The sequence below is a fragment of the Zingiber officinale genome, chromosome 4B (assembly GCF_018446385.1).
Source record: "Zingiber officinale cultivar Zhangliang chromosome 4B, Zo_v1.1, whole genome shotgun sequence".
Lineage (NCBI taxonomy): Eukaryota > Viridiplantae > Streptophyta > Magnoliopsida > Zingiberales > Zingiberaceae > Zingiber > Zingiber officinale.
Window position 1 is genome coordinate 92,187,309 of NC_055993.1, and position 24,932 is coordinate 92,212,240.

At 42.8% G+C, this 24,932-nt stretch overlaps 1 long non-coding RNA gene across 1 annotated transcript; it reads right to left on the reverse strand.

The window, feature by feature from the left end:
* Positions 1-396: 396 nt before the first annotated feature.
* Positions 397-1,541, reverse strand: LOC121977724. Its single transcript, XR_006111015.1, has 3 exons — positions 843-1,541; positions 666-754; positions 397-453 (listed from the first exon to the last, which is right to left on the reverse strand). It is a non-coding gene; the product is annotated as an uncharacterized LOC121977724 (long non-coding RNA).
* Positions 1,542-24,932: the final 23,391 nt, after the last annotated feature.

Genomic DNA, 24,932 nt, shown 5'->3' on the forward strand with positions numbered 1-24,932 from the left:
ATGGTGGTGGTGTGTGCAGATCCATGAAGGCGATGTGCTCAACAATAATGGGCGGACTACGCGCAGCGTGCAATCATGCAAATGATGCATGGCAATAACCATATAAACATCGACCTAATCCATATATATAGAAAAGTGCACCCTAGGTCAACGAATCATATCGAATCAAAGGTACACGAAGGTATAAAACCTAGGTCCTGAACATGGTCAAGCATGGCATATCACTACCCCTATAAGCATGTACAAACAGGTAAAATATACGAGATGCAAAACAATCAATCAATCAAGCATGTAAGATTTGGGTAGTGATTAACCGAAACAGATAAGAAACACAATTAATGCAACATGTTAATTTAATTACTAAGCATATCAAATGACATAAGTCAAAAGTACCCGCCTCCGAAAATAGAAAGGTCCAATCTGACTCCGAGATACTCGTCTCGCGTCAAAGTCCTGTAATACCAAACATATACGAATTATTTAGCTAAATTCCTATAAATAGCTAAATAAATTCTTTAACCCTAAATTAGGGCAAAAACCCTAATTCCAAAAACACATAAACCTATTTCAAATTCATCATCATAATAATCCAATTCCAACCTAATTCAATGTATTTACCAAATCTAACAATCATCTACATCATGCATCAAATCCCTACTCCTTACCTCAATTCGTATGTATCACTGTTGATCCAAAATCAAAGACGTTGGTTGCTGAAACAAGATCAGAGCCGCTGCTGGGGATCACAAAGTTACTACCCAAACAACACATGTTATGATAATACACTGCATCAACATCTCAAGATTGCAAGATGAATCAAATTGAAGCCCAACATTTCATACCTAAATCTCAACTCTGTATCAGCAGTCCCTTCCCAACCAAACCACACCAATCCGTGACCTCCAAATCACACAGAACTCGGCTGATCCTGATGGCCGGCGGCAGTGTGGTACCAAGACAACGACACCAGGAAAACTAGGGCAGAGGAGAAGAGATGAAAGTGAGGCTCGGCAGATTCAGGGCAAGGAGCTTGGTCGGCTGTGGCCCAAATCTAGGGCAGAGGGCGTCCGAGAAGAATCGGCTAGAAAAAAATCTCGAAATGGAGGAAGAGGAGAGATGGCCGGCACTGCTCGGCGTCGGTGGAAACACTAGGGCACAGACGCACCTGCGGTGGATCGGCAGTGGCGTCGGCGTCGCAGGAAGGGAAGGAGAATTGGTTTCGGCGTCGGCAGAGAAGAGGAAATCTTCTATGGGTGTCGGCGCCGTCGACAAGGAGACTAGGGCACAGCCGACGGCTTGACCAGCAGTGGCTCGCGCTCGCCGGCGCTTGGGCAGACTCCGGGGAGGAAGAAACCACCGGACCGACGGTTAGGGCACGGCGTCGGGAAGAAGAAGGGAAGAGTTGCGGGGATGGCTTGGGTTCGGCGAGGTGAGGAATAAGAAGAGGAAATAAGGAAATAAAAAGAAACAAAAGAAAAGGAAATGTAAATATAAACATTTCCTCGCTTAAACGAGGTAGACTAAACAGGCTTTTCCGGGCCCCGTTTTTATCCCCGTTAACTCGTCCGTACGAACTCCGAAAAATCCCCGAAAAATGTCCAAAAATTCCGGAAAATTCCCTTATTCATATTCGCCTATTTCCGGTATTTTACAGTAGGGGCGCTGCCCCTGGCCCCGCAAGGGGATCCGTTCCGCAATTGCGCCCGAAACCGCTAACCGGGACCGCCGGGAAATTTTACTTGTAAAATTGTAAAAAAATTATTTTTAAAATTACAGAAAATAAGAAAAATATATAATTTTGAATTATATATTAATTTTGTGATAGACATGGCCCAAAACCCAATATGATTGGTTGAGTTGTAATTCATAATACGGCCTGCGTGCCGTGATGTGTTTTCGCGTGTTGTATTTATTTTATTATTCGCGACCTGCGCGTCGTGCCTCGTCTTTTATTCTTGTTGTAAATTAGATTTAGACTTGAATGTAACTCGAGTTTCAAATTGTAATGTACAAATTGGAGCGGTGGAGGGTCCACACGAGACGGAGTTCCGAGGCGGGCACGAGCAACACAAGGTGGTCAAAGGGAGGAGCTTGGAGAAGCTGTTGACCCTAGGTTGACCATTCGATCTTCTCATTGGCTTGAGAAGATCGTAGTAGGGACATGACTAAATCACAAATAGATTAATTAATTAATTATTATGTATCTGATGCATGTTTAATAGTTAATTAATTAATTAGTGTCTTAACGATTAGATTAGATCTAAGTCGTGCACATGATGCACCCTTGCGATTAGATTAGATCTAAGTCGTGCACAAGATGCATCCTTCTCGATTAGATTAGATCTAGATTGAACCAACTCTAAATGCCTAACCGTGCCGTGATACCTATCACTACCTCGATCACATGTATTGTTGAATCTGCCAAAGCAGAGCAATACATATCATCTTGGTAGGGTATGGAGGGACAATCTTGGTCCCCCCTATCAACGCATGGGTGAATACAAACTCAATTAGATTGAGTATTCCTAGTTACTCGGTTGGATCGAGTCAACTATAGGCATTATTCCAACGGTTGGAAAAGATAGGTCAAAATCACATCTATATTAATTCTCGGGCGTATTAGCCGAAGCTAACTCGAGTTTTAATATAAATGCGGATATTGATTCTATAAACAAGAGTTGCATAGAGATGTAATTGGTAATCGTTACCTACCGATCATACTAAGCCTTGGGCGTATTAGCCAAAGCTAACTCAAGGGTTAGTATGATGTGGATCTTGTCCCACAAGAATTATAGAATTCAGTGGGAGCATCATTTAATTAAAGGCCTAATTAAATGATTTTACTAGAATATGATATTTATTTCTGCAATTTTTTGTTGTAGATAACCATGACGTCAAATACGAACATTTTCTCTCTGCGATCTATCCTTAAGAAGGACAAGCTCAACGGAGCAAATTTCCTGGACTGGTACAGGAATATGAGAATAGTTCTCACCCAAGAGCGTAAGCTATACGTTCCGGAGGCCCCTCCCGCCACTGCCACGTGAGCGGACCGAGATGCTTACAAGAAGCATCAAGATGACGCATAGATGTGTCTTGTCTTATGCTCGCAACCATGAACTTTGAGCTTGAGAAACATGAGTTTATGAGAGCTTACGATATGGTTGAACATCTTTGTCACCTATATCAAGGACAAGCAAGGCATTGGAAGAGGAACTCAAAGAATACTGGAAGATCTTAAGAAGAAGAGAAATATTTCTGGTATAAATGTTATAGAAGTCAACCTCTCTATTTCTTCATCGTGGGTATTAGATGTGCTTCGCACATTTGTAGTAATGTACAAGCGAGGAATAGCAGAGCATTGACGAAGGGTGAGATAGTCCTACGGTAGGCAATGGAGCACGAGTTCTTGCTATTTCTGTAGGAACTTATCATCTATCTCGCCCTCCGGGTTAGTACTAGAATTAGGCGATTGTTGTTATGTGCCGCCTTGACAAAGAACATAATATCAGTTTTTGTTTGGACAAGAGAGGATACTCGTTTATAATAAAGAACAAATGTTGTTCGTCTTTTTAAGCGATATGTTCTATTGTAGTGCACCTCGATAAACAGACTCTACATTCTAGACCTAGAGAGCCCCATCTATAACATAAATACCAAGAGGATCAAGTCGAATGACTTGAACCAAACTTACCTCGACACTGTCGCTTGGGTCATATAAATGACAAGCAAGGATGGTTTTGGACTCATTTGATTTTGAATCATATGAGATATGCGAGTCATGCCTACGAGGCAAGATGACCAAGACTCCTTTAGTGGGCACGGCGAGAGAGCGACTGATTTGTTAGGACTCATACATAGTGATGTATGTGGCCCTTTCAATGTCGCTGCTAAAGGCGGTTATAGATACTTCATCACATTTACTGATGACTTCAGTAGATACGGTTATGTGTACCTGATGACACATAAATCTGAATCCTTTGAAAAGTTCAAAGAATTCAAGAATGAAGTACAGAACCAGCTTGGCAAGAGTATTAAAATACTTCGATCCGATCGAGGTGGAGAATACTTAAGCCATGAGTTTCGTGACTATTTAGCTGAGTGTGGGATTCTATCCCAACTCACTCCTCCTGGAACACCACAGTGGAATGGTGTATCCGAAAGGAGGAATCGTACCCTATTAGATATGGTACGATCTATGATGAGTCACACAGATCTTCCGACATATCTATGGGGATATGCTCTAGACACGGCAGCTTTCATTCTCAACCGAGTTCCATCCAAGGCCGTGATAAAGACACCATATAGGATATGGACTTGGAGAGATGCCCAGGTGTCTTTCATGAGGATTTGGGGTTGTGAGGCTTACGTACGACGTCAAGTCTCAGACAAATTAGGACCCAAATCCGACAAGTGCTATTTCATCGGATATCCCAAGGAAACTAAGGGATATTACTTCTACATTCCCAGTCAGCACAAGGTAGTTGTGGCAAAGACTGGGGTCTTTCTAGAAAGGGACTTTGTTTCTAGAAAGACTAGTGGGAGTGCGTTCAATCTTGAAAAAGTTCAAGATGCAAACAATAGCACTGATGCCTCGATGGAAGTTGAACTGGAACCACAAAGTGTTGTGGATGATGTTGTTCCAGAGTTGAGCAACAACCGGTTCAAGTAGACATACCTCTTGCAGGTCTGATAGGCGTCGTCAGCTGAGAGATACTCATTTCTCTTGTCGACCATGATGACATTGTGCTCATGAGGATGAGCCTACCACCTATCAAGAGCTGTGATGAGACCAGATTCGAGAAATGGCTAGAAGCCATGAGATCCGAGATAGAATCCATGTACACCAACCAAGTATGGACTTTGGTTGATCCACCTGAAGGGGTAAAACCCATTGGGTGCAAGTGGGTCTTTAAGAGAAAGACTGACATGGATGGACTTATCTATAAGGGTCGCTTGGTAGCTAAAGGTTTCAAGCATATTCATGGTATTGACTATGATGAAACCTTTTCTCCAGTAGCGATGTTTAAGTCCATTCGGATCATGCTTGCTATTGCAGCCTACCATGACTATGAGATATGGCAGATGGATGTCAAAACCGCGTTTCTGAATGGAAACCTGCTCGAGGATGTGTACATGACACAACCTGAGGGTTTTGTAGATCCACAGCATACTAGTAGAGTATGCAAGCTGCATAGGTCCATTTATTGACTAAAGCAAACTTCTCGGAGCTAGAATCTTCGATTCGATGATGCAATCAAACAGTTTGGTTTCATTAAGAACGAAGATGAGCCTTGTTTCTACAAGAAGGTTGTAGGGGATATAGTTGTCTTCCTCATATTGTATGTGGATGACATACTACTCATTGGGAAGGACATCCCTATGCTTCAGTCTGTCAAGACCTGGCTAGGGAGTTGCTTCTCAATGAAGGACTTAGGTGAGACATCCCGCATTCTAGGGATATAGATCTATAGAGATAGATCTAAGAGATTGCTTGGCCTAAGTCAGAGTACATACATTGACAAGGTACTCCTTCGGTTTGCCATGCAGAACTCCATGAAGGGATTTCTGCCGATGTCACATGGCGTGAGTCTTTCGAAGACTCAAGGTCCCTCTTCTAGAGAGGAGAGAGATCGCATGGATCAGATCCCTTATGCCTCAGCCATAGGATCAATCATGTACGCCATGCTATGTACTCGACCTGATGTCTCGTATGCTTTGAGCATGACGAGTAGATACCAGTCAGATCCAGGTGAAAGTCACTGGATAGTGGTCAAGAATATTCTTAAGTACTTAAGAAGGACTAAAGAATATTTCTTGATATATGGAGGCAATGATGAGCTAGCTGTAAAGGGTTACAGTGATGCTAGCTTCGACCGATCGGGATGATTACCGATCGCGATCGGGGTTCGTGTTTTGCTTAAATGGTGGTCTTGTGGTGGAAGAGTTGAGCGGGACACGATGGTGATTCTGCGGTATATTCTTGCATCGGAGGCGTGCAGCGAGCGATTGGATCCGAGTTCATCACGAACTTGGGGTGGTTCTAACATCGCTCACCGATTGAGCTCTATTGTGACAACAATGGAGCTATATGACAGGCAAAGGAACCTCGCTCAGCGGACCAAGCACATACTACGGCGCTTCCATCTCATTCGAGAGATTATCGATAGTGGAGATGTGAAGATTTGCAGAGTACCTACAGAGGCTAACATCGCAGATCCCTTGACCAAGGCTTTGGCACAGAGGAAGCATGACGGTCACACTAGGTCTTTAGGCCTTAGAGGCTATACTGATTGGCACTAGTGCTAGTGGGAGATTGTTAGTTAGAGCCCTAGAGCCAATCATTTGATGATTGTATGGACTCATATATATCATATTCTTAAAAAGGCAATAGTTTGGTTATTATGCTTATTTGTTTTAGTGCCAAATAAACTAAGTATAATAACGTCCTTGAGTAGATCGTTCTTACCTATATCAATCGATTGGTTGAATCGATAGTGAGATGATATAGGGAACACTACTCTTAATCATTCATAGTCGAGTATTAACATTCAGGGACGATGTTAATGCAATAAGACTAGCATGTAGGTCAACTCGATGACTTGATCTCACAAGTCATGGATATGGAGATATCAAGTTGACACATGGGTATATATTGGAGAATGTATACTGAATGACCGGCCATGAGAAAGTATCATGGATCGTTATATGAGTGTCATATACTTTCTCATGTGGCTATTAGTATGACTATTAGTCCTTAGACCTGAAGTCACCATGGATCCCTACATAAGGAGTTATGTACTTTGGTTTCGTCAAACGTCACACGTAACAGGGTGGACTATAAAGGCGATTACTGGGTATGTAACAAATTATGCAGAGGGATGTGAGTGATGTAGATGGGATCTATCCCTCCCATATGATGGGAGCGACATCAATATTCTTGATAGAGTTAGACCACGAAGTGCATGGCCATGCCCAAATGAGTCAACATTAGATGTTGAGCTCATTTGATTGAGTGAGTCTACTTGGAGTTCAAGATTTAGATTGATTAGAGGATGACACGGTCTATGCCTCATATTGATCAATCTAGATATCTAGGATAGAAGGACAATGTCACATATTGTGAGGAGTCACAGTTAGTAGTCACAAGGTGATGTTGGATCTCAACATTTCTTGTAACTTGGGTAGCAATGATGTATTGCTAGATGCCGCTCATTGCTTATGTTTCTAAAAGAGTTTAGAAACATTGCCAACGTTACAAGAACCTATTGGGTCACACACAAAGAACATGTGGATGGAGAATAGGTTCATATGATGAACCAATAGGATTAGGTTCATATGATGAACCAAAGATTGGATTCGAATTAGACTTATTGAGTTAGACTCAATTAGATTCAATTGTTGAATGAGTCTAATTTACATTTGATTCATTGAGTCAATTTATATTAATGAATTGAGATTCATTAAATTAAAATTGACTTGAATCAAAGCTTGGATTTAACTCAACAAGGAAGAGATTGGGTCAAGTTTGACTTGACCAAATTGGAAGTTGAAACATCAAGTTTGACTTGATGCATTGCCACATCATGTAGGTTGACTCATCCTACATGGCATGACACATAGTTGCCACATCACCTCCACCTCATGAGGTGTGCCACCTCATTGGAGGTTACACTCTCCTTTCTTTAATGTGGCCGGCCACATTAATGAGAGGAGTTATGTGGCCGGCCACACTTAATGTTGGGAGTTTTTTTTCATTTGTGTGTATTGATGTGGTTTTATTGTATCATCTTCCTCCTTGCTTCTTCCCTCTCCATGGCTAATGGTTGCCGTGCACTTCATTGGGAGGAGAGGTGTGAGTTAAGTCCAAGACAATAAGAGAGTGTGAAGGTCACAAAGGAGAAGACTACTAGAGGAGTGGTGAGATTCTTCTTGTTTTCTCTTCTTTTCTCTTCTTTCCAATCCCATCCGAGAGCATCTAGAGAGTGCTAGCACACTTGTGGTGCTCTCTCTTCCATCCTTGAGAGTTAGAGAACCCTCCTTGTTCGTGTGGATACCGAGAGAGGATTGTCTACGTTGACAATCTTGAGTTCCGACGATTTTGGACCTTGCGGGATTGCGAAAGGCACGCTACAAGGGTAAACATTTTTCCTCGTAGATCTAAGTAGTAGATCAGTTCGTGAACTCGTACAAGAAATAGTTTTTCGAATTTTGTATACGAATATTTGCACGGATCTACGGCTTTGGGTCCTTCGGGGTTTCCGCGACGCGAAAAAGCGATTTTCGCGGCCAGAGAACCCAACACTTTTTTCTTGTCTGCTAGTGTACTCTTAGCTATATTTTTCACTCATTTTCTTGTCCTCCTAAGTTCCTACACACTTGGACACAAGACATCAAATATACATAGGACTTAACTTAACTCGATTGACCACATTAAAACTACCTAGGGGTACTTATAGTTTTATACCCGACCACCAATACAACTGATGTAGATCTCAGTACATCTTTGTTCTTCCTGGATGAATGGAATATGGGGTGGAATGTGCCTCAGTCATCACATTGACCCGCAAGGTGTTCGATCTTGGTACCTAGAGACTACCTCTGAACTTGATGATACCATCCTCAACTGTATAAAGTGCATGCCCCTTGGCTTCGTCTCGCTACCTCCACTTCTATAGTTGTTCATCAGAGGTCTGGTCATCTCGAATACGGTCTCTTAGAGTAGGCTGCATAATTATCAAAGTGAACAATCATGAAGCACCACCCCTCACATAAATCTCCAGTCCAAACCTCTAAATTTATGTCTGTAGGGGTTTCTGTACTACCAATTATGCTACAATTGCTGTCTTTCAACTTAGGACGTCTGCAACGACATTAGCTTTTCCTGAATGGTAACTAATCTTGCAATCATAGTCCTTTACAAGCTCTAACCAATGCCTCTGCCTCATGTTTAGCTCTTTCTATGTGAAGAAGTACTTAAGGCTCTTGTGATCGATGAGAATCTTGCACTTCTCGTTGTACAAGTAGTATCTCTAGATTTTCAAGGCAAAAACCACTGCCGCTAACTTTAGGTCATGAGTCGAGTAGTTCTTCTCATGCAACTTCAACTATATGGATGCATAAGTAATAACTCTCTCATGCTGCATCAAAATTGTGCCTAAACCAAGCTTTGAAGCATCAGTAAATAGCACAAAGTCCTCTTGCCCTGAGGGCATTGCGAACACTGGTGATGTTATAAGTGCTTGCTTCAATTCATTGAAGCTCCTTTGATAGTTTTCTCCCCACTCGTACCTAGCATTCCTTTTCGTCAACATTGTCAATGGTACTACAATACTCAAAAATCCCTTGATGAATTTCTGATAATAGCCAACTAAGCCTAAGAAACTACGAAACTTGGATACATTCCTTGGCACTGCCCATTCTTTCATGGCCTCTACCTTTGACGGATCAACTTCTACCCCTTCCTTCAAAATGACATGGCCCAGGAATGCTACCCTCTCTAACCAAAACTCGCACTTATTGAACTTTGTAAATAGTTTTCGATCTTACATAATATGTAGTGTTGTCCTCAAATGCTGCCTATGCTCCTCTCTATCTCTGGAATAGATCAATATATCATCTATGAAAACAATGACAAACTGATTGAGATGAGGCCAAAATATGTGGTTCATGAGATTCATGAAGATTGTCGAAGCATTTGTCAACTCGAATGACATTACTAGGAACTCATAATACCCATATCAAGTTCTGAATGCTATCTTATGCACATCTGTTTCTTTCACCTTCAACTGATGATACCCTGATCGAAGATCTATCTTTGAGAATACTATGGCTCCTTGAAATTGATCAAATAGGCGTCCAATCCTCAGGAATGGGTACTTATTTTTCATTGTGATTCTGCTCAACTCCCGATAATTAATATAGAGCGTAATACTACCGTCCTTCTTCTTGACAAACAGGACCAACGTATCCCACTAGGACAAACTAGGGCAAATGAAGCCCTTCTGTATCAGCTCCTAAATATGTTCCTTCAACTCCTTCATCTCTGGAGGTGCTAATTGGCATGATGCCTTAGAAATTGGCACTGTAACCAACATAAGGTCAATAGAAAACTCCACTTATTTGGTATCAGAGCCAAGTTTAGGATGCCTATTTTTCGTGTTCTGAATTTTTGAGTTAATCTGATACCAATTTATTTGGTATCAGAGCTCGGTTTTACGAGTTAATCTGGGTATTTTTGGATTTATGCGGATTCCCATCGATTTTTATGTTTTGGAATTTCGAGGTATTTTTTTTAGACAAGGTTATATTTGGGGACTTGACAGCGACAGAACATCTCTAGACGGCAAATAGGTATGATGATTACTTTTATAATTTTAGTACTTGTATTAATATTGGGGTAATAAATTTAAACAGATATGAGGCGAGGTACACGTGCTTCCATGCCGAGACGTGGTGTAGGATGACCACGCAAGAGGGCGTTGGAATCTCTGGCGACAGAGTCGCCAGAGAGGTCTGCTAGAATTGAGCCTGTCAGTCAGGGACAGACTCCTCATGGTACTGTGAGTATGTCAAGCTCTTGGATCCCGACGGTTCTTTCTCCAGAGTTACCCACACCTACAGTATCCACTGTACTACCAACAGTACCATCTGCGACATACTTGGCCCTCCACCAGCAGTGCCTGCTACTACGTACCCGACACCACCTCCACTTATGCCTGCCACGACATATCCGACACCAGCAGTACCAGTTACACCTGTGCCTACTACATACTCGGTACCCGCACCAGCAGTACCAGTTACTCCTTATCCGGTACCACCACCTACCGTACCTCCAGCCGCTCCTGTATATATTAACCCTACAGGGCCACCAGCAGTACCTGCCCTGGCTTATGCAGCAACACCAGGGGTACCTCCCCCGGCCCATGCAGCGGTACCACTTGTAGTACCAGCTCCAGTGGTTCAGTTCATTCCCGCGGCGATCCCTACTCACCCTACTGATATGGTTGCAGCACAAGCTCGGATCCCAGCTTTGGCAGAGTCGATGAAGAGCAGATTCACACTATTCCATGGGGAGACTGATCCAAGCGTAGCTTAGTCTTGGATAGAAAATTTGGAGCAAACTTTCTTCTATATGACTTGCTCCGAGTGGGAGAAGGGCAGAGCTGGCTGCTTACCATTTACGGGATGAGGCCAACATCTGGTGGGATACGCAATGCTCGATTATAGGTGAGCAGCACATCACTTGGGCGAAATTTAGAGAGACTTTTGAGAGCCAGTACTTTCCACGGTCATATCAAATGACACGCCGACAATATTTTCTGAGTCTTCGGTAGAACAATCGCACGGTGACAGAATACAATGCCGAATTTAATCTGTTGGCCAGATTTTATCCAGAATTAGTTGTTGAGGACAGGTCTCGCATGCTTCAGTTTGTCCAGGGACTAGATGGACATCTTCAAGTAAAGATTGCAGGTTTTGGTAATTCATGGTATATAGAAGCATTGGATAGAGCTCTTATGATTGAGGCGGCTCAACAGAGAGCGAATGTGGACAAGAAAAGGAAGCAAACAGATTGGACTTCAAGACAGACCCAGCAGCCACAGGCTACCGGACAGTAGTAGAGTGGTCACAGTCAATTGGTTTAGAGTACTTCTGGGGCATCTGGCCGACCTCAGAAATCAAAGCGAGCTTCCTTCGGACATTTCCAGTCTTCTCAACAGAACCGGAAATAGTCCTCCAATGACATGCACTGCACCCGATGATGATCCAGAGATCACATCACATTAACCTACTCCCTGGGACAATCAGTTTGCTATTATTGTAAACTGTCTGGGCACATGAGCCGAGATTGCTCACTGAAGGCTCAGCATGTGACTTCCGGGATTTATGTTCAGGGTGGACAGGAGCCACATGCTGAGCCTTCAGTGAGTAATCTCGGCTCATATGCCCAGGCAGTTTGCAATAATAGCAAGTGTTGTCGAGGCGAGATGATGTGATGTGATCTGGATCCATGGTGCGGTGCATGTCAGGGAGGCGGTTTCAGTTCTACTAGAAAGAATGTGGGAGGAATCGCTGATTTTGGTCGAGGCCAGTATCTGACAGGCGTGACCACTCTGCGACACGTGGTGGGTCTGTCCGATCTGCGCTCACTGTGTCGCGTTGCTCTGCGTTGGCCGCCTCGATCATGAGACTCATCGATGCCTCTGATGGATGCAAAACTGCAATCTGCAAAGATGTCCGTCACTGATGGGACACTGTCTCAACAGTGCGGATAAAATCGACCAGCGGTGGAATTGGGCGTTGTCGCCGTCTGCGGGGCTCGAAATGTCGGCGTGTCGATATGACGATGTCGGCTCTGTTCGCCAAGTGTGCTGCTATGGTTGGCGTATCCGCTGATCGGCCTCCGTCAACGACTGCGCTTCTCCCGGGGCGCTCATGAGAGTGCTGCTCAAGGTTCTATCAGATTGACTGCTGGGATCGATATAGTGTGATCGCTTCATCGACTCTGCCAAGCTGGATCGGCTCGTTCGCAACCATATCAATAGGGTGATGGGGATCGCCCGGGACAGCGGAACCGCGGTTGAACCCTGCAGAGGTACCGAGTGTGCATCAAGGCAATCTTCTTGGTGTATTAAATATGCGGTGGCGGATGGTGTGGTGGTGCGGATGAAAGCATATTCTTTGGTGTGGGGGGTGCGATGCGACCGCGGTGTGGTGCTATGGTGGGATGCGGCGTGCGGGCCGCGGTGGAGGTGGTGCGGCACGTGGCTGGCTGGCGGTGGAGGGCAATGTCGCGGATGTGGCTGATGCGGTGAATCTTGTGGGTGTGGTAACTGGAGAAAGCCGTCGAGATCGAGGCGACATGCCAGCGTGCCATGAGTCACTGATCGGCGAACCTCTGGCGACTTTGTCGCCAGAGATTCCAACGCCCTCTTGCGTGGTCGTCCTGCACCATGTCTCGGCATGGGAGCACGTGTACCTCGCCTCATATCCGTTTAAATTTATTACCCCGGTATTAATACAAGTACTAAAATTATAAAAGTAATCATCATACCTATTTGTCATCTAGAGATGTTCCGTCGCTGCCAAGTCCCTAAATATAACCTTGACATGGAAGACGACCCAAAAATTCTAATCATATTAGGAAGGCCCTTCCTTGCAATAGCTGGAGCAATAATTGATATGAAAAACCATAAACTTTCATTGGCAATCAGTAAGGAAAGGTTGGAATATGATCTATCTAATTCTTCTAACCATGTCACTTCTTTTTTGGTGAGTGTTTGCAGCGGGGTAGATGTTTGCATATTTGAGGATTGGAACTTCCGTCCTCATGGGAGGCCACCGGATGAAGAACCTGATCCTGCAAGCATTGGGAGACGGCCTCCCATTAAAAGTGAAAAATATATCTGCCCTCCGAGGGCAAGAATGAGGGAAGAATGAACCCACTCAACCTTAGGAGAGAAATCTGTATCTCCTTGAGTATAGCCGCGAAAACGGAGACGGGGTCAAGCTAATGACCTTAAACAAGCGCTTCTTGGGAGGCAACCCAAGGGTTCTTTTGTTAGATTTAATTTGAGTTGTCTTTTTCATTAGTTAGAGTTTTTAATTTGATTCTGTTTCTATTTTCAGGTTGGACATAGCTTCCATGAGCTGGCCATGATTATTTTATGGGTATAGAAGCATTGGAGAAGTCAGCAAGGAGGAAGTGTAGTAATTTCAGTATTCACAGAGCCCGATCGTGTACCATACACGGTCGTGTGACACTTACAGGGGTTGAGGAGCACAAAGCCGATGGACTCACACTGCCCATGTGAGTCCATCCGAGAAGGAGGTCAAGGTCGTGTGACTTCTCACGGCCGTGTGAGAACTCTAGAGATGAAGATGAAGAAGGTCGTGTATGTCACACGGGCGTGCGAGACCAGCAGAGAAGGAAAAGAATACGGTCGTGTGACAAACACGGCCGTGTGAACAAATCCGAGAAGGAGCATGTGGTGCCCGTGCCGTTTGGCATGACCATGTAGATCTACACGGCCGTGTGAAGTACTTTTGCTCGGCCATGAGTATAAGACATGGCCATGTCAAGGCCGTGTCAGCCATACCCCCAAGCAAATTTCCTCTTTTCTAACTTCTCTCATCTTTATCTTCTCTTCTTTGCTTCTCAAATCTAGATCCCCCACTCATTCTTCTTTATAAACATGATCTAGAACTAGATCTGAATAGAAATTCTTCTCCTCCACCTTCAAGATCTGAAATCTCCCTAAATAAGATCTTCATTTTCGGATCTACCTTCTTAAGATCTTACTTCTCCAACCAAACACTCTTCCCTTCTTTAAACTCGACATCATGTCTAACCTATTGAAGAAGCTTCGAAAAGGAAGTGGTGGTTCAAGCCGAGAAAAGGAACCATCAAAGGAGAAGGGAAAGGAGAAAGTCCTAAAGGGCAAAGGCAAACGAAAATCACGTGACGAAAGTAATGATAATGAATTCAATATTCTTTTTAGAAATGAGGATCATAAAACTAGATTTGATATTTTTGCCACAAGGAAGGTTGTGTGTACACGATACATGGACCCAACTATTTTAAACGTTTTAGGAATTAGAGATGATGTAGATTGGATGATTAGTTATCTAGATTGAGATTATATTATGTACACACATCTTCCTACATACCCTCGAATTATATTTGAATTTTTGAGTTCATTAGATGGCCACTATGCTAATGAAGATGATTATATTGGCAAGATTATTTTTAGATTAATGAATCAAGAATTTCAATGGACATTTAGTGATTTCAATAGTTGTTTTGGTTTGTCTACTGGTGCCTCTCGTAGGTTTGACCCTACATTTAATTGGAATAGTTTTTAGAGTCAAATCACCGGATTGGAGCATCCTTATGAGCCTTTTAGAGCTAAAACTTCCCATATGCAAAACGCCATCTTTAGATACTTACATCGAGTTATGAGTAAAATTATTTTTGGTAGAGGGAAAAGTGATAGAATTGTTAGGAAAGTAAAACTTTATGCTCTATGAGCTATGTTACATAAGGTTGACTTTGATTTCGGTTTCCATTTTTTTGCAAAACCTAGTGAGAGCCGGGAAAGCATCCTCGGGATCGATTGTATTTGGTGGATTGATTACCCAAATAGCTATAAATTTGGGTTGTGATCTAGATGAGTTAGAAATCATTCATGGCAATGACATGATCAATATCGATGCATGTCTTTCTATGAAAATAATTTGTCGAGATAGGAATGATTTTGCCTTTCCTAAGAAGGATGAGTTTCCATTACCACTTCCTTATCCCGAGCAGACCTCTGTTCACAACCCTGCTAATTGGGTGATCACTGATGCCGATCCCGAGAATGTCCCTTCCTTGTCCAGAGACACCGAGCCCTACCTTGAGCCCTCGACATCTAGACACCCACAGCAATCCAGACATCCAGAACCTGCTAGGCACTCTTTCGCCTATAGTACAGGTCACTCTAAATTTTTCTAATTTTTGCGCCTCTCTAGACTTGTTACATGAGAAGCAAGAGGCCCGATGAGTAATATTGGAGGGTCGCTTCAACTTGTTCGATGACCAGTATAGAGAGGTGCAAGTTCATTTTCAGTTCACGAGGAACTTTCAGGGTCAGGTGGTTGAATTTGTCCAAGATTATGATACGGATCAAGCTAGAATGAGAGAGGTCATGGAGGGTATGAACGTTACACGTCAACAAGTTGATGCCCTCTATGAGTATCATAGGATCTTAAGCGAGACTCCTGGTTTTCCGAGCTTCCCTGTTGGTCGACCGCGTTGACCTTCATTTCCCCGACCTCCGTTTACCCATCTTCCACCACCTCCACCATATTGATTTCATCGAGACGATGAAAAGTTTAAGTCTCGGGGGGAGGGGGTGTTTGCAACTTAAAATTTTTTGCATTTTCGTTTCAAATTTTTGCATTTTACATTTTCTTTTACATTTTCAGTCTTGCATTTTTCTTTGCTTTGCTTGCTATATTGATTTTTTACTGTCACTTGACTGTCCTTTGAAACATTTTGGCACACTGAAAACATCATTCCTTGCTACTGCTGACTTGTTTAAAAGTAAAATTGTTAGCACATTTATATCTTGATTCATGATGTTACTGGTATAATGCTAGTATGTCTAGTGTACCTCTTTTGTCTATCTTAAGTAGCATGATATGAGCTAAGTGTTGTACGGGGATAAATTTGAGTTTTGGCTTAACATTAAGGATCTTAATTTCACTTTACTTGAACTTGAATAGTTGATATCATTGAAATATGCATGATTCATTTTATTTGTTTAATACTTAGTTCCTATGGTGATTTCTCAAATTACATTTTTGGTTACTGGATGATGCTCGAATCATGTAAGCTTATTTGAAAAAATCGAAATATCCTAACATCTATACTTATATGCATTTGTGTTTAAGTATTGCACCTTGCAATCACTTAAAAAAAATAAGAAAAAAACAAAAACATGAATAAGGGATATAAAAAATAGTTGTCGTGAGTGGAAACTAGCAAGTTACCCCTTTGAGACCGAGTTAGGATACTGGGGAAAGAACTACTAGGCTTCTCTTGATATCGAGCACGCCTTTGAGACCTTGGGTGGATTGAGAAACATGAATCAAGTGTGTGGCAGGTAAGTGCCTATCACCGGGAACATTAGGAACTCGATTGGATGACGACTTGACTAAGACAAAGATTGAAACTTGAAGAGTTTGGGTCACTTATTGTACTATGCACAAGAGACTTATGCTTAGGCCATAGTTGAATTATTTCCATGATCATGTTCATCAATGAAACTTGTAGATATGGTTAGGAAAGTGCACTAGGGATTATAATGCATTATAGAACACATGAGTTTAGATTGCGGTATTTTTCTTTAGGACAAGAAAAAGTTTAAATCTGGGGGTGTGATGTGCGTAGATTATATACACTTATTTAGCATGTTTTAATACACATTTATATAGTTTACGCATGCTTTGTCTATACACTTTCATACTCTTTGACTTACTTTCAGCATAAATACTTTTCTTTGTTCGGAGATCTGCTCTTGTATATTTTCTGTCTTCAGGAGTCAAATTTGGAGAAGAAATGGTATTCGTGGCTGATCTAGGCAACAAGCAAAGGAAGACAACATTAGCCATGTGAGCCACACACCCATGTCAAAGGAGAAGGGAGGAAAATAACTTTGGTCGTGTGGAGCAGACAGGCCGTGTAGCTTCACGAGAGGAGGAGAATGACACGGTCGTGTGGATTGGCACGACCGTGTCATCCCAGCAAGCACAACCAGAACCTGGTCGTGTAGATCTACACGACCTAAGCAACTTCTCCACATGGTCGTGCAACATTTCCAGAGAAGAGGCAAGCCCAAGTCGTGTGTGCCACACAGCCATGTGAGGTTTCCAGAGGCAAAGATTGGCACGATCATATGATCCACACGGCCGTGTGAGCCATCCAGAGGCAGAGAGTTATACGGCCGTGTGAAGGCCACACGACCATGTGACCTTGGCCAAGGGCAGAGCAACTGGGGCCGTGTGGTGCGGTGGTGCCCGTGCCTTGCACTATATAAAGAGCTTCTTCCTCTTTTCAAAAGGAGGAGGCTCTCCCTTTTGGGGAGATCAAGTTTGGGGCTAATCTCCATCATCCTCAGCTGTGATCCAGCGTTCCTAAGCCATTTCCATCTCAGATTCAACTCTAGAAGCGAGGTATTGGTTCCGAAGATCACTCATCGTCACTAGATAATCATTTCTATTCTCTTCTCTCGATTTGGATTGAAATGTTTGTGATCTCTTTGTCTTCGGATCTCTATCTTTATATTATGGAGTAGAGTCATTGTTCTAGGACTAAGGAAGTATTTGTGGTGTGATTTGATGTAAGAATCTCATGGATATGCCAATTTCCTATATCAATAATGTTATTATGTTTTGTATCTATTTGATTTTGTGTGGATTGTTGTGTTTAGATATGATTTCCATGTTTGATTGGATGTTTATGCTACTTGTGGATCTCGTAGAGGGATTCCCTAGATCGTATGACCGAGGGGCACTAGCGACAGGCTACCCCGCTAACGAACATCTAGGGAATCACCTTGAAGGATGAAGCTAGTCTTACAAGGAGGTGGATTGGTTGAGTGCGCTTATTCCCTATGCCTTTATGTGGATTGAGTGGTGATGTGCTTCTATGTTGTATGACTGAGGGGCGTTGATGACAGGCTACCCTGCTAATGGACTTCATGGAGACCATAACTATCAAATTACTAGATGTATAAATAAAAGTTCCTTGTCGGTTGACTTCTGCAGGAGGAAACCGGCAACTTCCTGCAAATGCATGACAATTGAGGATAAGAATTGGTAGATCACCTTACATTAATAAATATCACAATGAAACTGAACTCTTAGAACTCTCACAAAAACCAAGTTCTTACACTTGCTTTTCTATTTCTATTTCTAGTTGCTACTCAGTACATTCACTTCCTTTGTCAATTGTTTAGCTAATTCATTGTGAGACATCTCTAGTGCTTATAACCAGTGCCTGTGGATTCGATATTTTTTTTATTACTGACGACAAAATCGTGCACTTGCGGTTGCGTAACAGGGTGACTAATAATCATGATTTTACTGTCTTATTTTGATTCATATATGCATGGTTTGATGTTGATTTCATAGGTTTAAATCATGGTTACATCACATTTTATGCATTGTATAGATTTTGGACTTAATTACAAATTATTCTATTTTCATGTTATTTGATGTTAATATTTGATTCTTATTTTTTAGGCATTAAAGGATCTTAGATTTGGATCTATTTGAACCAAATTTGTGCTCGAATCGGAGTTTAAACGAGAAGATCAAGCTGCGGAGCATTATGGGCCGTTCATCAAAGATTTGATATATCTGAACCATCCAGTGAAGATCTGGTCCATCCGACCTAAGGGAGAGTAGATCCAGACCCTAGATCAAGATTAGCACCTTCGGATCAGATTTTAGGCGACTTTCCATCGTTGATCAAGCTCCAAATCAATTTTAGTCGTCCGTTTAGATCTGGATCTGATTTAAAACAGAGAAGCTACAATGTTCATCCTTCGTCGATCTCCTCACGTAGCTTCGCGTCGCGCGTCTTCTCCAGCGAGATTCCGACCCCTTTCCTTTCTCCGATCATCCTCTCAAGCTTCAACCTCAGTGGAGAGTTTCACGACAGCTTCATCCCGATCTTCTAGAGCCATCGAAGGGTGTTCCCTTCGGCGGAGTTCTTCTTCCGGCGATCCTCTGTTTCACTAGATTTGTTGGGTGTTCCCTCATATCTGAGCTTCGCCTCCCATCAGCGACGTTCGGCGGCGTTCCTCCGGCGTTACTGAGCTTCATCCGACCACAATCCGCAATCCGCAACTTCATCCCAGATTCAGAGATTCGGGATTGCAGATTTCCAGTATTTTTGGCCATTATTGGGTTTAGGGTTGTTTCCAGCGTGTCGGGGGTGTTCCATTGGCGATGCTGAGCAATCCTTGAACTGAGACGCAGCTGAGATGCTCCACTGAGGATCGGAGTTGGGTGTTCTCGACTTCGGCACTCTTGTGTGACGGCAAGAGTGTGTTTCTTGATAGATTGGTTGTGAGAATGGATTAGTTTACCATTTTATTTCATTTTGCTACTGTTTTATAGCTTAGAACATATTTCTTTTAATGTTTATTATGTTTTAGCAAGTAATCTAGCATTTCATTCCCTTGTTTAAGTTTAATTCATGTTTAATTGATGTTTGGTTAAGTGTTTAGTGTTTAAGTTCTAAGTTAGGGTTTACATTTTGCTATAGATTAGGTTTCATTTATGTCCTGCTATTTTGTTCTAAGTTTGAATGTGTTAATGGTTTAATCACAACGTAGGGTGACAATACGTTATGGTTTGATCATTGGCACCTAGTTAGGTTTCATTTATGCATTAGATTAATTTCTTATTATTGTGCTTTTCACTTGTTAGATTTACATTCAAAGCTTAAAACCCCCATTTTCATATTAAAAACCTCAAAAATAGGAATAAAATACAATCCTAGATTACATCCTACCGTTGGTTCCTTGAGGTTCGATCCTGGGCTCGTTACTACAACATTATTATGTAGTTAAGGGGCTCATGGAATATTATTAATTTGATAAGCCCATTCGTGACATTTAATATAGTTTTCGACTTTATCAAATTTTGGCACCGTTGCCGAGGAAATGTGGTGTTTGATAATTTTAGGATTGTTTATTATTTTGATTGCTTTCATGTTCATATATCCATGTGTTTCATTTTATTTGTTCCTGAGTCTTCTAATTTTATTTGCTAGTGTTTCAGTGTAAGAACAGGAAATTTATTTGACCATTGATCCATATTATTAGCATTTTGGAGATAGGAGGGAGAGTTATTACGATCATCCTCAGACTCAGTTCTATCAGCTTGAATCTCAGTACTACCTACCTATAGAGCAGCGGAATAGGTATGAGGATGTACAAGAAAAATTTATAGAGTTAGTTTGGAAATTCAATGAAGTTATACAACAAATGAGTGAACATCAAGAGCAATAATTTACAAGGATACAGAATATTCAGAGTCAGTTAGATCAGATTGCATCATCCATCAATCAGTTACAAGCACAAAACTCCAGTGAAGAGATGGAAAGTAGTGATTCTGTCAGGACTGACCCTACTTCCATTTATTCACAAGATTTTTCTAGAATTATTTGTGATGATGATGTAGTTGTTCAAATTTCTGATTCTACTAATAGTGTTGCTTTAGATGTTGTGAATGATGCAGGAATTAATGTTGAAGATGATTTAAGTGTAGGGGAATGCTTACTGGAAGCATTACCTCAAGAATCACCAAGAATTGAAGATGTAAGTGTAGGGACTTGTGCTATGGAGCCAAGCACCCAAGAATCACTACATGAAGTTGTACATTCACCAGAACTAGAGTTTGAGCCATTAGTTGATGAAGAGGAGGTAATAAACACCATTCTAGAACCTTTAGGTATCTTTCAACACGATAGGGTGAGAATTTCTTGTGAATTATCTGAAAATTTCATAGAGGTACCATTAATTGAATTTGTAGAATGTGAGGCCCATTTATCTTTTCATGATAGTGTTTGGAATGTGTTGCTTATCTTTGCTTTTGCAGGACACAATAGATGTTTGAAATGGGTACTAAATCTGAACCGTCTACGACCTCCGGAAAAAGTTTTCAAGGGAAAAAGGATGAATAAAAAGAATTTAAGTGGAACCATGATTACTCCACTTCCGGGGTGGATTCTACTTCTAAATCTTCTTCAACCACCGGGAATTAAAGGGGAGTTGGTTCCAATTTTGCTTGCTTTTGCATTTTAATTCATGTTTTGTGTCTAATAAATTCTTTATACGTTTCTTTGGTTTCATACTTTGTATTTGCACTTTGTTTTTACATTTTGCATTTTATTTCCACATTTGCTTCCATAATTTACATTTAGTTTAGTTTATATAGCATTTTATTTTGAATTAAATTCTCCATGAATTATTTAGTAATATTTTTAAGATGGTAAAAGTTTCTTAAATTTGATCATCGAATTTTAGGTCATTTGACATGATTGGATACTCTACTTACATAATATTGGTTAAAATGGTGGTGAATTCCATTTTGATTAATTGAGCTTGATTGCATTAAAAAATTACCTAAAGAAGACCACTTTAAGCCTAAACACTATTATTTCTTTTGTGTGACATGCACTCATAGCAAATTAAACTCTAGAACTTGCTTAGTTTCTTTTCAAGGTCACAATAGCATTTGTGTGCATGGTGATAAAGGATTTTGTCAATTTTGTTCCCTCATGATTTTTATATTCTTTCCCACAAATTTTCTTTAACATTCTCATTCAACATTTTAACCCTTGATCACTTTACCTTGTCTTCATTCCATTATGAGTATTGGTTGAATTCTTGATGATTTGGATCGACTAGATGACACAGGATTAAGCGTTGGGGAGGTGTATAGTGAGTTTGAATGTTAGGATTCATTTGTGAATGGGATTCAAGTTCAAGCCAATGATGGAGATTTGGAAGATGCAATGGTGTTAAATGCTAAAGGTTTTAAAGATGGAGTTGTTACTGTACTAGAAAAGAAAATGTTGGAAAAAAATTGTCAAGAATGAAGTACTCTTAAGATTGTATGCAAAATGAATCCATTTGTTGAGTTTTATCATGTTAAGAGCAAGTTCCAATGGCTTTGAATTTTGAGACTTGATACTATGTTGATACATTCAAACTTTGAGAGACATATGTTGGAAGAAGGTGTTAAAAATGCTGAAATCTGAAAAATTCTGTGGATGTTGCCGCACAAGAGCTTTGCTATAGATTTTATAGACTGAAGTTATCAATAATCCTTAAAGGAGAATAGAAGAGAAGTGGCAAAGAAGTTGGGTTAGTATAGGTTATTGAGGATAGTGAATGATCCGGCGGTAAGAACGGTGGACCCCCCTTTTTTGGGAAGTCAATGCCACGGGGAGGTCAAAGTATCCGAAGTCCAACCGGAGAAGCGGAGACCGGTCGGCTGAACGGGGTCACAGCTGAACCAAAGATGACCTGACGGGACTAGGAGTTCCGACGCTCGTTGAATAGAGGCATATGGCCGAGCGGATACTGCGAACAGTCTCCACAAAAGCACATTACCGGGAAGCTCCGAGTGGACCAGCACAAATGACCGGTCGGACGATGCCCATGACTGCCGACCGGTAGGACGCTCGGTGCAGGAATAGAAGATACAAAAGGACAAAAGCATATTCTGACAGCGAGCATGTTCAACAATTAGACCATACGCAGGATCTTATGATAGCGGGTTCCCTTGTCACATCATAGACGTGCTTGGACTGTAGCAGTATGGTGTCAGGTAAGCTTGTCTGACAAGCACATACCGAGGTATGGGCTAAGGACACGTATTTGCCTCGGTAGGTGAGCGTGAGCACCTTCACAGCTCTATATAAGGAGCCTTATACTTCGCCGGAGGTATGCATTCTAAAAGATTCGGAGTCACTTCTTTGTTGTCCACTTGCCTGACTTGAGCGTCGGAGGGTCGTCGCCGGGAACCCCTTCCCGGCCCGACTTCTTTGCAGGTTCGTCGGAGCGCCGTGCGACCGGCCGGAGATCTACGTCAGCGATAAGGAGAGCGCCACGTGCCCAGCGTCCGTTGATTCAGCTTTCAGACAGGATCAATTTGGCGCCGTCTGTGGGAACGCTCCTGCATCCGATCGGAAGCAATGGACGAAGCTGGACGACCGCACTCGGTGATGCTCTCGACAGAAGAACTAGACACTCTGATCGAAACACGAGCAGCTAAGCTCGTGGCACAAAGGCAAAAGTCGCAGGCCGAGCGGATTGAGCAGCAAGCAACATCAGCATCAGGAGGCCGAACGGAAGCACCGCCGGCCACGGTTCCATTTCATCGGGCCCTATTTCGCACTCCTCCTGAAGCCGCAACAATTAATCGGGATCGAGGATCTTCATCAGATGAAGTACCAAAACGAGACAGCAAAAAAGGCAAGGCTCCCCGAGCGGATGCCTCGCCCGAACGGATCAACCGTCAATTCTCAGAGGCCATCCTGCGGGACCCTCTGCCAAAGCACTATGTGCCTCCGGCGATCGGTGAATACAATGGAGCCACCGACCCGGACGATCATTTGGGTAAGTTCGACAACACCGCTACTCTTCATCAGTACACAGATGGGGTGAAGTGTCGAGTTTTCCTTACCACCCTCTCGGGATCGGCTCAACGGTGGTTTCGGAGGCTTCCAGACGGATCCATCACAAGTTTCAAAGACTTCCGAACGGCCTTCCTCCACCATTTTGCAAGCAGTCGGCGCTACCAGAAGACTAGCGTGAGCTTATTCGCCATCAAGCAAGAACCCAAAGAGTCGCTCAGAGCTTATATCCAGCGATTCAACCAGGTGGCCATGGACATTCCAACAGCCACCTCCGAGACTATGATGAATGCCTTCACACAAGGCCTCGTGGACGGGGATTTCTTCCGATCACTCATTCGGAAGCCGCCACGAGACTACGACCATATGCTACACCGGGCCAACGAATACATCAACGTGGAGGAAGCCCAAGCGGCCCGAAGAAAGGAAATTCCAACCGAGCGGGCTACCCCTGCCGAGCGGAAGCCTCACACCGCTCATCACCCACCCAGAGGACCGAGGGCCGAAGCAATCCGCTCCCCCCATACTAGATCACATGTGCAAGAGGTAGCTGCCGAGTGGCCCAAGCCAAAGAAGAAATGGACCCCAATGTTCTGCTCATTCCACCGGACGGACACGCATAACACCAGAGATTGCCAGAGTCTTCCTCTAATCGCCCACCCGTTCCCCGGGGTGGCGGCCGTCGATCGCCATCATCTGATAGGCGACAAATACTTCGTGTAGCCGAGCGGACGATACCTGACATGCAGCAAAGACAGACTCCCGAGCGGCATCAGGCTCCTAGGCGTGAAGACAATCCTCGGATGGCTAGAGAGCGGCCTAGACCGTCCGCTCGGGAAGAAGAAAATAGAAGTAACACTTCCCGAGGCGAAATCAACATTATAGCTAGCGGGCCGACCGGAGGCGACTCTAACCGAGCAAGAAAGGCGAGCGTGCGGCAGCTCCAGATCTATGCGGTCGGCTGCAGCCAGGAACGGGCGAGCGGACCCGAAATCAGCTTCGGGCCCAAGGACTTGGAGGGAGTCGAAGTGCCGCATGACGATGCTCTCCTCATCAAAGCGGTAATAGCCAACTACACTATTCACTGCGTTTTCATTGATATAGGAAGCTCGGTCAATATTATATTCAAAAAAGCCTTCGACCAACTACAAATTGATCGAGCCGAGCTGCTACCCATGACAATCCCCCTCTATAGGTTTACGGGCAATGAAGTTCTGCCGGTCGGACA